Consider the following 13,530-nt stretch of genomic DNA (forward strand, 5'->3'; position numbering starts at 1 on the left):
TGGTCGAGTTTCAACCTGGTCAAAAAGTGTGGGTGATTGCACCAGTGGAGCCTAGGGCGCTCCAAGACAAGTGGACTGGGCCTTATGAGGTGGTGGAGTGCAAGAGTGAAGTCACCTATCTGGTGGACTTGCAGACTCCCAGGAACCCTTTAAGGGTCCTGCATGTTAACCGCCTCAAACCACACTTTGAGCGGACTGAACTGTCCATGCTCCTTGCAACAGATGATGGGGTGGAGGAGGAGAGTGAGCCTCTTCCTGACCTCCTGTCTGAAGGAGAAAAAGATGGGTCTGTGGAGGGAGTGATCCTCTCCCCCTCCCTGACTGCAGAGCAACAGAGGTACTGTTGCAAGGTACTGTTGCAAGGTGCTGGGACAGTTCGCCTCACTGTTTTCCCTGATCCCAGGGGTCACACACTTGTGCACACATGATGTGGACACTGGGGACAGTCCCCCATTTAAACAGAAAGTTTATAGGGTGACTGACACGGTCAGGGCTAGCATTAAGGATGAAGTATCCAAAATGTTAACTCTAGGGGCTATTGAGCATTCCAACAGTCCTTGGGCCAGCCCAGTGGTATTGGTCCTGAAGGCTGCTGCACCTGGTGCCTCTCCAGAATGCATGTTCTGTGTGGACTTCCGGGGACTCAATGCGGTCAGCAAGACTGACGCACACCCCATCCCCCAAGCTGATGAGCTCATTGATCGGTTGAGAGCTGCCACCTACCTCAGTACGTTTGACTTAACGTCTGGGTATTGGCAGATTGCCTTGACTGAGGGAGCCAGGGAGGGGTCTGCATTTTCTACACCAGATGGGCACTTTTAATTCAAAGTGATGCCATTTGAGATGAAGAATGTCCCTGCCACCTTTCAGAGGTTGGTCAACCAGGTGTTGGGCTGGATGAGTTCAGGGTCACCTACCTGGATGACATTGCTGTTTTTAGTTCCACATGGGAGGACAATCGGCAACACATCTGCAGAATGTTGGAGGCCCTGCAGAAGGCAGGCCTCACCATTAAAGCAAGCAAGTGCAAATAGGGTAGGGTTCCGTGGTGTACTTGGGACACCAGGTAGGGAGTGGCCAGGTGGCACCCCTACAGCCAAAAATTGACACCATTCTGGCTTGCGAGTCTCCCAAAACCCAGACTGAGGTGAGAGCCTTTTTAGGCCTCACTGGCTACTACAGGAGAATTGTCAAGGGGTATGGTACCATTGTTACCCCCTTGACTGAGTTGGCTTCTAAGAAGCAACCCAAAAAGGTGATCTGGACAGAGGCTTGCCAGACTGTTTTTGATGCCCTGAAGTCCGCCATGTGCACAGCACCTGTGCTGAAGGCACCCGACTACTCCAAGGAGTTTATTGTGCAAACAGACACCTTACAGCATGGTATTGGAGCAGTACTCTCATAGCTTAATGAAGAGGGCCTAGTTCAACCCGTAGCCTTCATTAGTAGAAAGTTACTTCCCGGGGAACTTAGGTGGAGTGCCATAGAACGTGAAGCTTTTGCTGTGGTCTGGGTCTGAAGAAGTAAGGGACAGATGTAGGAAAATCCTGAGTCAGAGAGACTCGCAATTTGCGAGTCGCAATTCAGGATGCAGGATGGTGTCCCTGACACCATCTGCAACTCGCAAGGGGGTTCCAAAGGCCCACCTCATTAATAATAATGAGGTGGGTCGCTATTTGCGACCCCCTTGCGACTCGCAGCACTCACAGGGATGGTGGTCTGCTGGAGACAGCAGACCACCATGTCTGTGACTGCTTTTAAATAAAGCAGTTTTTTTTTGTAATGCAGCCCGTATTCCTCAAAGGAAAACAAGATGCATTACAAAATGAAAAAATGAAATGTTTTTGTTTCCATTTTTCAGAGCAGGCATCCGAAAAAATGTTTTCCATGCCATTCACAAAGGGGAAGGGGTCCCATGGGGACCCCTTCCCTTTTTCGAATGGGTTACCACCAGTGTGACACTGGTGGTAACTGCGATTGCTTTGCGACCGCGTTCGCGGTCACAAAGCAATGCAGCATTGCGCTGCGACCCGCAATTAGGAAGGGAAACACCCCTTCCTAATTGTGACTTTCAGTCCAATTTTGCGAGTGGGTAACCAGGTTACCCACTCGCAAAACAAGAATTGGGCATCACGATGTGGGTTTTGCACGTCGCAAACAGCAAAATTCTCTGTTTGCGACGTGAAAAACCTTTCCTACATCTGGCCCTAAGACCCTACTTGTTTGGGACTCACTTTTGGGTTCATTCCAACCACAGGCCCCTCAGATGGTTAATGTAGATGAGGGGTGAGAATCCCAAACTGTTGAGGTTGTCCATTTCACTACAAGGGATGGACTTTGCGGTGGAACACCGCCCTGGTACAGAACACGCCAATGCTGATGGTCTGTCCAGATTATTCCAGTAGTTGCTCCCCACTTTCAGCTGAGGGGGACATGTGTTAGACTTTTTATCCTTGGCATGGTCTCCCTTATCTTTTGCCTCTGTTTCCCAGGTTGTTGATGTGTGCTGTTTTTGCTGTTTTTGTTTCTCTGGGCAATTTACCACTGCTAACCAGTGCTAAAATGCAAGTGCTCCCATACAAAATGTGTATGTAATTGGTTCATCCATGATATGCATATTTGATTTACTGGTAAGTCCCTAGTACAGTGCAATAGAGGTGTCCAGGGCCTGTAAATCAAATGCTACTAGTGGGCCTGCAGCACTGGTTGTGCCACCCACATTAGTAGACCTGTAATCGTGTCTCAGACTTGTCACTGCAGTGTCTGTGTGTGCAGTTTTAAACTGCCAATTCGACTTGGCAAGTGTACCCACTTGCCAGGCCTAAATCTTCCCTTTTCTTACATGTAAGACACCCCTAGGGTAGGTCCTAGGTAGCCCAATGGGCAGGGCGCAGTGTATGTTTAAGGTACAACATATACTAATGTGTTTTACATGTCCTAAAAGTGAAATACTGCCAAATTCGTTTGTCAGTGTTGCAAGGCCTAACCCTCTCATAGGTTAACATGGGGGCTGCCTTTAAATATGATTAAAGTATAGATTCACTTTTGGAGCAGATAGACATCTGGAGTTTGGGGTCTCTTAGCTCACAATTTAAAAATACATATTTTAGTAAAGTTGATTTTAAGATTTTGTGTTTGAAAATGCCACTTTTAAAAAGTGAGCATTTTCTTGCTTAAACCATTCTGTGATTCTACCTGTTTGTGGATTCCCTGTCTGGGTTAGTTTGACAGTTGGGCTGTTTGCATCTCTCTCTAGACAGAGACACAAAGGGAGCTTGGGTGTATCCTGCATATCTTGTTGAGCCATCTGTGCTAGGAGGGAAGGGAAAAGTGGTCAGTCACACCTGAAAGGGCTGTGCCTGCCCACACACAATGCAGTCTCCAAACCCCTGGTGTGTGTCTGGGACCTGGCCTGGGCAAGGCACGATTTCACAAACCAGAGAGACTTTTCTTTTCAGTAAGCCTACTTCAAAGGGCAAAATGTGTATAAGAAGTGCACCCAAAACCACAGACTTTAGATCACTTCTGGAAACCAAGAGGAACCTCTCTCTGGAGAAGAGCTGAAGAGCTGAGGAAGAAGAGCTGTCCTGCCTGTGACTGTGCTTTGTGGAGCTATCCTGCAGTTACTGCTTCTGCCTGTGCAAGAGGACAAAGACTGGACTTTGTGTGCCTTCCTGCTTGTGAAGAACTCTCCAAGGGCTTGAAACTGAGCTTACCTCCTGTTGTTGAAGTCTCAGGGACAGCAAAGACTTCTTTCTGCCAGCACCTGGAGCCTCTACTGAGACTCTTGCCCTGCCAAGTGGTAATCTATCCAGTTCCTGGGTCTTTGACAGGTGAACCAAGGTTTGACATCCACGCACAGATTGCCAGGCAGGGAAATTTGAGATGCAACCTCCAAGAGCGGCTGAAGAAACGACGCTCCGCCGGCCCCGCGGCTGAAAACGACGCATCGCTTGGAGCACGGCTGTGAAATCGATGCACGCAAATGGAGAAACGATGCTCGGCATTGCTGACGGAGGCTGCAATGATGCAACATCACTGGCCACTGGAAAACAACGCAAGCCTGCCCGGACCCGAGGTGTTTTGTCCTGATCGAAGCATCTCTCTCCTGTGGGGAAAGAAACGACGCACGCCGACTGGACTGGAGAAGGAGAAACGACGCACGACCTCGCTTGCGGGTGAGAAATCGACACACTGCTTACCTTTTTCGACGCACACTCACCAGTTCGGATTATTTTAACGCAATGGAGCACAGGTCGGATACAGGGCCAGGTTAATCATGCTGAAAAGTTACCTTCTCAGTCAGTGCAAAAAGTCCCCTCAGGGGTGGAGGGGCCGCTAGGAGCAGGGAAGCATTGCAAGCGTTGGCCGATGAACGCGGACAGTCATAGCTCTAGCGCAAGAATCATGCTGTCGTCACGAACTGTCGGGCCGGAGCTTCCTGGTGGTCTTCCCCATGAGCGGCCGATAATGGAACATGAACGATCAGATTGATGGAAGTTTGCGTTGGCTAGCAGTGTGAGCAACAAGGATTCAGTGTCAAGAAGCCTGTTCGCAGTCACTAAGAGACCACAAACTTAAATTCAGTGCCACGGAGGCCACACCTAGGATCCAGTACCCAAGGGGCACCACTGGAGGGTCAGGGTCTGGCTCTAGTGGGACCTGGGTGCTGGTTCAGATGGTTGGGAGCCTTTTATGTCCCTGTGGCTCTGAACAGGAAGCCTGCAGACTAGCCCTTAGAGTCACTTAGGGAGTCCTGGGTTCTGGTGCAGCACCAATCCCTCTGACTCAGGAAGAAGGTCAGCAGGGCAGCAGAGTGGTAATTCTTACAGCAGCAGAGCAGTCCTTCTTCCTGTTTCAGAAGTGACCTGAAGAGTTGGAGGCAGATGCCCAATATTTTTACCAAGTGACTCCTTTGAAGGTGTGGAAGCATATAGAGGATTCCCTTTCCCTTTGATGTGCACAGGTTGCCTGTCTCTCCTGGCTGTGGACGAACTACTGAGGGTATGCAGACCTTTGTGTGGAGGCAGGGCACAGCCTATTTAGGAGTAAGTAGAGGTGGGCCCAGCTCCACCCTCCCATCCTGACAACAATGTCCCATCCAGGCACACCTAAGGAGGAATACACAAAGGTCACCAATAAGCCACACGCAGTCATGTGACCCAGAGATAGGCCGCAGACACTAAATGGCTAACAAAGGAAAATGCCAACTTTCTAAATGGCATTTTCAAAATTATAATTTAAAATCTCACTTTACCTTGAGAGAGGATTTTTCATTACAATTCCAAAGACACCAAACATGAGCAGATTTCAAGTTCCCATTTGGAAGTTACAGTTTATTAAATATAATAAGGTAACTCAAATGTCATCCTATGGGAGAGGTAGGCCTTGCAATAGTAAAAATGAGTTTAAGACTTTTCAATACCAAGACGCGTAAAACGTAAACTTACATGTCCTACATTTTAAATACATTGCATCCTGCCCTGTGGGATGTTTAGGGGCTACACCAGGGATGACTTCAATGTATTAAAAAGGAAGGTTTAGGCCTAGCAAAAGGTTTATTTTGCCAGGTCAAACTGGCAGTTTAAAACAGCACACACAGGCTTTCATGGCATGTCTCAGACATGTTTAAAAGGCTACTTATGTGGGAATCACATTAGGTGCGCATGCCCACTAGCAGCATTTAATTTACAGACCCTGGGTACATGTAGTATCTCTTTACAAGGGACTTGTACATAAATTAAATATGCCAAATGAGGATAAGCCAATATTACAATGTGTAGCAGTTGTAACGTGCACAGAGTCCTAAGGTCTACAAAAACAAGAGCAGCAAAAAGGGAGGAGGAAGTTAAAAAGTGTGGAGGAAGACCTCCCTAAGGCTGACAAATCTAAAAATAACATGTTTGTGAGTGATGGCATGCTGCCCGCACACAATGTATTTCCTTTGTACTTTTGTACAAAAACATTCACAAGCATTGTAACTAAAATCCAAAACATCTGCAGCAAACCCAACCTTTTAGTTTTGCCACTTGTTATATTATGCTTTTTCCTCCCTGCGACCATTTGGTACCCTGTTCCTCCCTTGTCCATCCCCATTTGCCTTGCACGTCTTGAAAAAACATGTGCACATACTGTTGTTTTGTCTAGCAGATACTTAAATCATCTTCTTACTATCCCCTTTGTGGAGGAATCCATGGTTATTAAACATTTTACTAGCTCCAAAGCATAGAGACGTGCATGTACATAGGCAGGATTCTGAAAATGTCAAGGCATGGTTTACTCAAGCTTAGCACAGATCTCGTAAGAATGATGTCTGAAAAACATGGCTGCTAGTGCCAGCTGATGCCTGCTCTAGAGAGCTGGTGCACTGTACTCTCAACAGAGAAACACAGAAAGAAGCTCTGGACGTGAGCCTTTGGTTGGAGAAGGGACAAGTAGGCTAATAAGTGTTATCTGATCTGAGAGCAGCAAGGAGACACATGTCACACACTAGTTTTCTCTGACACAGATTGAAGAGGCCTGCAAAGCAAAACACCATTATTTAGGAACTGAAGGTCATATGTTCCAATCTCTCAAGGGTCGAGACAGCATTTCACTCTTCTGAGCATCACATATCTGTGAGTAGGTGAAAGCAATACAAATGCCTAAGGATCATATAGCTGTTTTGAGTTCTAGAAATAATGCTTTTTGTGAACTACTTGCTGGCAACACATGAGGACATTATTATAGAAACACTAGTCTGTGACTAGATGGTCACTGCATCCCTCCCAAAATGTATTGAAAATGGACACCGAGTCCACCCTGGGGGAGAGAACAAAACAACCCAACAAAAACACCACTGATACTCTTCAGGCAGTCCGCTGGACAGAATGAGTGGAAAGGTGAATCTGTGGGCACCAGGTATCACAGCACGCCTCCGTAGTTTAACCACACTTTTCTGGGCACAAATGGCAGTGTTGATGAAGTCCAGATCTCTGAATTGCCAGTCCATGAGGTTGCAGTCTACCTGGGCACTGTTGGACCTGTCCCACCTAGTCTCACGGTGTTTATTCCCAAAGTCCACTGGGATGTTGCATCCTGAGCAGTGGTGGAGTATATTGACATAGTTCAATATGGGTGCATCCGGTGTGGTGGGTGAGAGTCCACTTCAGATATCACTTTGATGGTGCTCAGGCTCCCTGGACGGCAAACTTGCAAAGACTGAGGACAACATTGATGAATGGGCATTTTCCTTGAAGGCCATGATACTTCGCAGCCCCTCCTGGTAGAGCATCTTTAGACTTCCCTCTCATGCCAGGACTCCCCTTGAGGCTATGTGGACTGTGCAGGGCCTCTCGTAGACCACATGAAGGCATCGCTGAGGAACTGCCTTCAGGACCACACCCAAGTTGCTCTTGCAGCCACAAAGGCTAGTTGTCTCAGGGTTTGTGTGCTCTGGCTGTCAGGACTCAGGTGCATGGGCCTTCGTCAGATAGCCTTTGAGTGACCAGTCTCTGTCCGTAACCTCAGTGCTTCCCTGACCCTGTTGTGGAGGTGCTTCTGATGCGTCTCTCTTATCAGGATTCCCCGGGCACTGGAATTCCCTTGAAGCCCTTGCCACTGGACTGCGTGGGCTGTGCGAGGCCTCACTGAGGCAGTGCAAAGGGTCTTGGCGGAACCCCTAAAAAAAGGACCACATTCAAGCCCCGTGCAACCAGAAGGGTGGATGGTCCAATGGTCGAGTATGCTCACTTTGAGGCTCAGGTTCACGGTGACTTGCAGAAGATTGCTGGGTGGCCAGCTTCCCATGGTTCCAGGGACACCTGGTTAACCTCTGGTTGTTTTGCAGGCATACGACTCCCCTCTGGTGGTGCGATGCTCCTTAAGTGTAATGCTGATGCACCTGGTAGTGATGACAAACGTTTTACTATACAACATTTCTACAGATGATGATGTCTTGCTTGGAGTAAGGATGACTGGAGGGACTTTGTGTCCTCAGGACTTGTTACATCCTTGGAGCTGTTAGTCTTTGGCATGTGCAGTTGCTGGCAGGGATGCCATCGCTTTCAAGCAGCCAGTGACAGGTGTCTGGACGGTCACACTGTGAAGTGTGGGCAGCTCTGCAGTCTGCGCACTCTGGCGGCTTACTTTTGGTACATCCTCTGTGCTGTCTCCAGTGACATTACTACACCTCAGTGGCTGGCTTGTGTTGCTGGATGTACTCTCTGGTAGTGGCATGAATCCTTAGTCTTAGTGCTCTATTGCCTTTCTCTCACACACCTGTGATAGTTGTTTATGCTGTGGCCTTGTGCCACTCTCTTCTCACCTTCAAATCCTTTGCAATATGGTGTCATGCCATGCTCCTCTCTATTTTCAACCATGTCCCTCGAAGAGATGTGGCGTAATGCCAATGGTCACATGTTGACTCCATATGGACATCTCGCTGGTTGCGTCCAGTTCCGAGGACTGTTTCTTCTCTTTCTCCTGACCAACCCTCTTGCGGTGCTTCTCTCTTCACTGGGACCTCCCTGATCGCGTCTGGTCTGTAGAATTTGAAGCCTTTCCTGACGGTAAGACATACTTCTCCTCATGGACATGTTGCAGGTCCTATAACTTCCCCAGGGATCTGCTCGATGCTCTGCTCCCATGATGGAGGGTCACTTTCATTCCATCTTTTAGTCTTTACTCAAGAATGTAGCACTTGTGCCTCGAGACTGCACCATTGCAGTGCTAGCTCTTGCCTCCTGACTGACTCTGCTAAGGGTTGCTTGGCAGGGACAGTCGCTCCACATTGCGAGCTCAATGATGGGCCAACGGTGGCCACCTGGTGCGTGGGGTGGCCAGCTGGTGCGGCCTCTGACGTGTGACATTCCTTCATGTCCTTTGGGGCTCTCTCTCCAGGGCACCTGTCATTGCTGTCCAATTGCCAGGTAAGGCCCTATGCACACCTCTGATTTTGTGCTCTTGGTCTCTTACCTCTTTCTCGGGGTCCCTTCTTGTGGGCTAGTACCTCATCATACATTAACGGGGTGGTAGACAGTCTCTTTGCGGGCTCCTTCAGCTGGCCTCTTGCATGCATGCTGTGTTTTCTTTTGAAATGATGGCTGTTCACTACTTGTGGCCTGTGACGCTATCTCCTTTCTTGCAGTGACGTCAGATAGCCACTGAGGTGTGGCACACGTGCAGCACACATTCTCTTCGTGTCCTTCGTGGGGTTTGCTGCCTTTTGGCTTCTAATACCTATGCTATATTTTTTTCTTGTGACAGCTTACTGGGCTGGGGCAGGTTTGGGTTCTGGGCTCATTGTGGGGGCTGCCAGTCTCTTCTGTGGAGGGAGGCTAACAGTCCATGCTCTTCCTTGGACAATGATAGGTATCCACCCGAGGGCATGCAGTACACTGCAGCCTAGCTTTCACCCTTTCCTCTGCAGTCTGTCTCTGCGCCTTTCAATCTGCGAGACATCTCATTCAGTTCTTTCACTATGTCATTGGGGCCTGCCTCAACCCACCATGCTGGTGACCTCATTAATATGTTTCCTCTTTCAGAACCCCCTTGTCAAAATGTTGCACCCTGTTGGTAATTATGATGCTGTTGGGGGGGGGCAGAACAGGTGCAGTCACAGGCCGAGATGCCCTTTCTTTTTGTGGGGGAGGGGGACAGGGAGTAATCATCCTCTGATGACAGTCGGTGAGTGTAGGAGGCTGGCCTGGCTTATAGTGGGTACCTTGTGGTACTTACACCTTGTGCCAGGTCCAGTTATCCATTATTAGTAGATTAGAGGTGTTCTAGCAGCTTAGGCTGATAGAGGTAGCTATAGCAGAGCAGCTTAGGATGAACTAGGAGACATGCAAGGCTCCTACTATACCACTTACATCATATAGCACTATATCATTAGAAAACATAATAATCAGTGTTACTAAAAATAAAGGTACTTTATTTTAGTGACAGTATGCCAAAAGTATCTCAGAGAATATACTCCCTTAGGAGGTAAGTAATATACACAAAATATACACACACAAACCAAAATCAGGTAAGTAAACAGTTAGAAAAGTAGTGCAAACGCTGTAGAACACAATAGAATGCAATAGGGAAAAATAGGTCTAGGGGCAACACAAACCATATACTCCAAAAATGGAATGCGTACCACAAATGGACCCCAGGCCTAGTGTTGTGTGTAGAGGGTCGCTGGGAGTGTAAGAAAACACTAATGTGTCACGCAGGTGTCCAGGGGGGCAGGAGCCCACTAAACCCCGGATGAAGGTGCAAAAGGGCTGCCTCTGGGTGGAAAAAGCCAAAGATTCTGCAACAACGGAACGTGCCATGAACTTCTCCTTTGGTCAGAAGATGCCCCGCGGCGTGCTTAAGGATGCAGAGTTGTTTCCACGCAGAAAGACTGCAAACAAGGCTTGCTAGCTGCAAGAGTCGTGGTTGAAGGTTTTGGTTTTGCCCAGGAAGGACCAAGAGGTTGCCCTTTGGAGGAGGAGACAGAGGGGGCACTCAGCAATACAGAGAGCCCATGCAGAAGCAGGCAGCACCCACAGAAGCACCTGAACAGGCATTCAGAAGATCTGAGCACAACGGTCGCCTCAGCACAACAAAAGAGGGTCCCACGAAGTCAGAGTCCAACTCAGCGAGTGCAAAAGTGCACAGGAGCCCGAGCAGCTGCAGTTCATGCAGTACACAGGATTACTGTCTGGCATGGGGAGGCAAGGACTTACCTCCACTTGTGAGCAACCAGTCATTAATATAAATATAGGCAAGCCCCCTCACTCCAGCTTTTATCCGTTCAACAACTCTCATTACAGGGGCCATCCAGAGGTGTCATCTTTCTGTCTTTGGCTCCTGCAGCTATCAATGACAGGCATGCCATATAATGTTTTTTTAAGGTTGTTATTTTTGGTTAATACTTTTCTTTCCAGCATTCATTGTCATTTTATGAAGCAGATCACCAGTATGAGCACCAGAGAGCTTTGCACCAGAGAAGTTTGAAGAGTGTATTTTGAGTATTCAGTTTGAGGCCTATCTTACAAGGGAAAGTTTATAGGAATAAGCCAGAGAGGTCTGAAGGGTCTGCTTCTGTTCCGATAACTTAATTAGATACCAAGAGCGCTTCTTCCTATTCAGGAGTGGCTCGCGGCACGCGGCAGGCAGAGCAGCATGAGGGGGAGAAAAATTAATTTTAAAAACATATCTGAATCGCCACCACAGCGCTGCTCCTCTTACCTTCGCCGCAGGCTACAGGCACAGGCTCCCAGCCTGCCCTTCGGCCAATCTGAATGCTGCTGTCATGCTGCTGGCAGCATGACAGCAGCATTTAGATTGGTTGGAGCACCTAGCCAGGGCACTCCTAGGCAGACTGGGAGCATCTGCCTGCTCTCTCCAACCCAGCAACACAGTACCGGGTTGGAGAGAGTCGAGTGAGCATTTATGTTTGGCCAGCCTGAGATGGGTGGCCAAACATACATGCGCACTGAGAAGGAGTGCTGTGTACTCCCCCCCAGTCCCTGTCACGCCCATGGCCCCACCCCTTTTGCAATAAAACAATAAGAAACATAGTTTATTATGGTTGTATTGTAAAAGTTTAGCAGCTGCTGCTGTCTGTGGGGAGGGGGATGGCTCCTGTCACCACCCCTCTTTACCTCTAGTAATGACTAAAGGGACAGCAGTTTACATCAAAAAAGTGCAGATTTCAGCTTTTCAAGGGCATAGAAATTGTATATTTTAGAGAAGCAAGATGTATTGGCTTTTCCAAAGGTTGTTTGCATAGTACAGTGTTTTACCCATATGGTGTGTGCATACTTCACTTCCAAACTGCTCACTTCATTTCCAAGTGTTGTCCCTGCAGCTTCAGAGGCTCAAGCTTGACCTTTCCATTGAATCCAAGGAGTGCCACTAATATTCAATCACTTCTAGATTTTCTCCGGTTTCATTTGCTAAGGGCCTCCGTGTCTGACTTTTTTCACTCAGATTTGTTGGTCTGCTAGCTGTCTTTAGAATGGCGGCCTTTACTGAAATCACACCATACTTCCTTACAGCATTTCTATTACAGCTATTGTGCCAGAGGACAGATATTCCAGCTTGACGTTATTGTCTCCTTATCCTCCGATGCAATGTATTTTTTTTTTTTACTTTTAATGCTTTGTTTAAAAGGAAAACAGCCAACTTGGTGTATTGGTGTAGGAAAGTACCCTCCTTCTTGGCATGATTACCCCCATTTTCTGCCTGATGTCAGTGTGCTTGACTGTGTTCACTGGGGATTCTGCTAACCAAGACACCAGTGATTATGCTCTCTCTCCCTTAAATTTGATTTCTGGTTCCTGTTAACACAGTATTTCACCCACAATTGGCTTACTGGTGCCCCCTTATAAGTCCCTAGTATATGGCACCTAGTTACCAAGGGCGTTGGGGTTCCAGGGGCTCCCTATGGGCTGCAGCATATATTTTGCCACCCATAGGGAGCCCATGCAAATACTTCTGCAGGACTGCCATTGCAGCCTGCATGAAAATGTGCACACGCCGTTTCACTGCCATTTTACACTGCACCAGGTCTCTTATAAGTCACCCCATAGCAGGCCCTCCAGCCCTGAGGGCAGGGTGCAAAGTACATGTGTGTGAGGGCACCCATGCACCAGCAGAGGTGCCCCCACAACCTCCAAGATCATTTTCCCAGACTTCGTGAGTGGGGGATGCACTTTTACGCGTGTACTGGACATAGGTCACTACCTATGTCCATCTACATAATGGTAACTCCGAACATATGCATGTTTGGTATCAAACATGTTGGAATCATCCCCAAGGCTTTTGCAAGCATTAGTTGCATGAGTCCATGCACACTCGGGGCTCATTAGAGGTACCCCTGTATTGCTATTTCAGACATCTGATGTTTTCCAGGCAGCCACAACTGCTGCCACGTCAAAGAAAGGTTTCTGCCCTCTTGTTGCTTGAAAAGCTTGAGCCAAGAAAGGCAGAACAAAGGATTTCTTTTGGGAGAGGGGTGTTAGACCCTCTCCCTTTGGAAATAGGTGTTACAGGCTTGAGGGGGTAGCGTCCTCAAGCCACTGGAAATGCTTTGAAGGGCACATTTGGTGCCCTCCTTATGTAGCCCAGTCAGCATCAGTTCAGGGACCCCCAGTCCCTGCTCTGGTGAGAAACTGGACAAAGGAAAGGGCAGTGACCACTCCCGTGATCATCACCACCGAGGGGTGGTGCTCAGAGCTCCTCTAGAGGGTCCCTGGGTTTTGCCATCTTGGATTCAAGGTTGGCAGGGAACTCTGGGAGTATGTGAGTGGTCATTGCTAGCAGATGACGTCAGAGCCCTCCCCTGATAAGTACTTACTTGGTTAGGTGACCAATCCCCCTCTCAGGGCTATTTAGGTTCTCTCCTTTGGGTGGTTCCTCAGATTCGGATTGCAAGACTCCAGCAGGAATCCTCTCACTGAATAAACTGCATCTGGACCCTCCAGGAACTCTACAAGCTGCAACAAAGAAGGAAGACGCCTTCTGAAACATTGTTTCTCTGGTTCCTGCCAGCAACTGCAATTGTTTTCCGGT

At 48.3% G+C, this 13,530-nt stretch overlaps 1 protein-coding gene across 1 annotated transcript in view; it reads right to left on the minus strand.

Moving 5' to 3' along the window:
- LOC138258772 (galectin-8-like) overlaps window positions 1–13,530 on the minus strand; it is a 266,967-nt gene that overhangs the window by 7,684 nt on the left and 245,753 nt on the right. The window lies entirely within an intron of this gene.

Source organism: Pleurodeles waltl, chromosome 9 (genome assembly GCF_031143425.1).
Source record: "Pleurodeles waltl isolate 20211129_DDA chromosome 9, aPleWal1.hap1.20221129, whole genome shotgun sequence".
NCBI lineage: Eukaryota > Metazoa > Chordata > Amphibia > Caudata > Salamandridae > Pleurodeles > Pleurodeles waltl.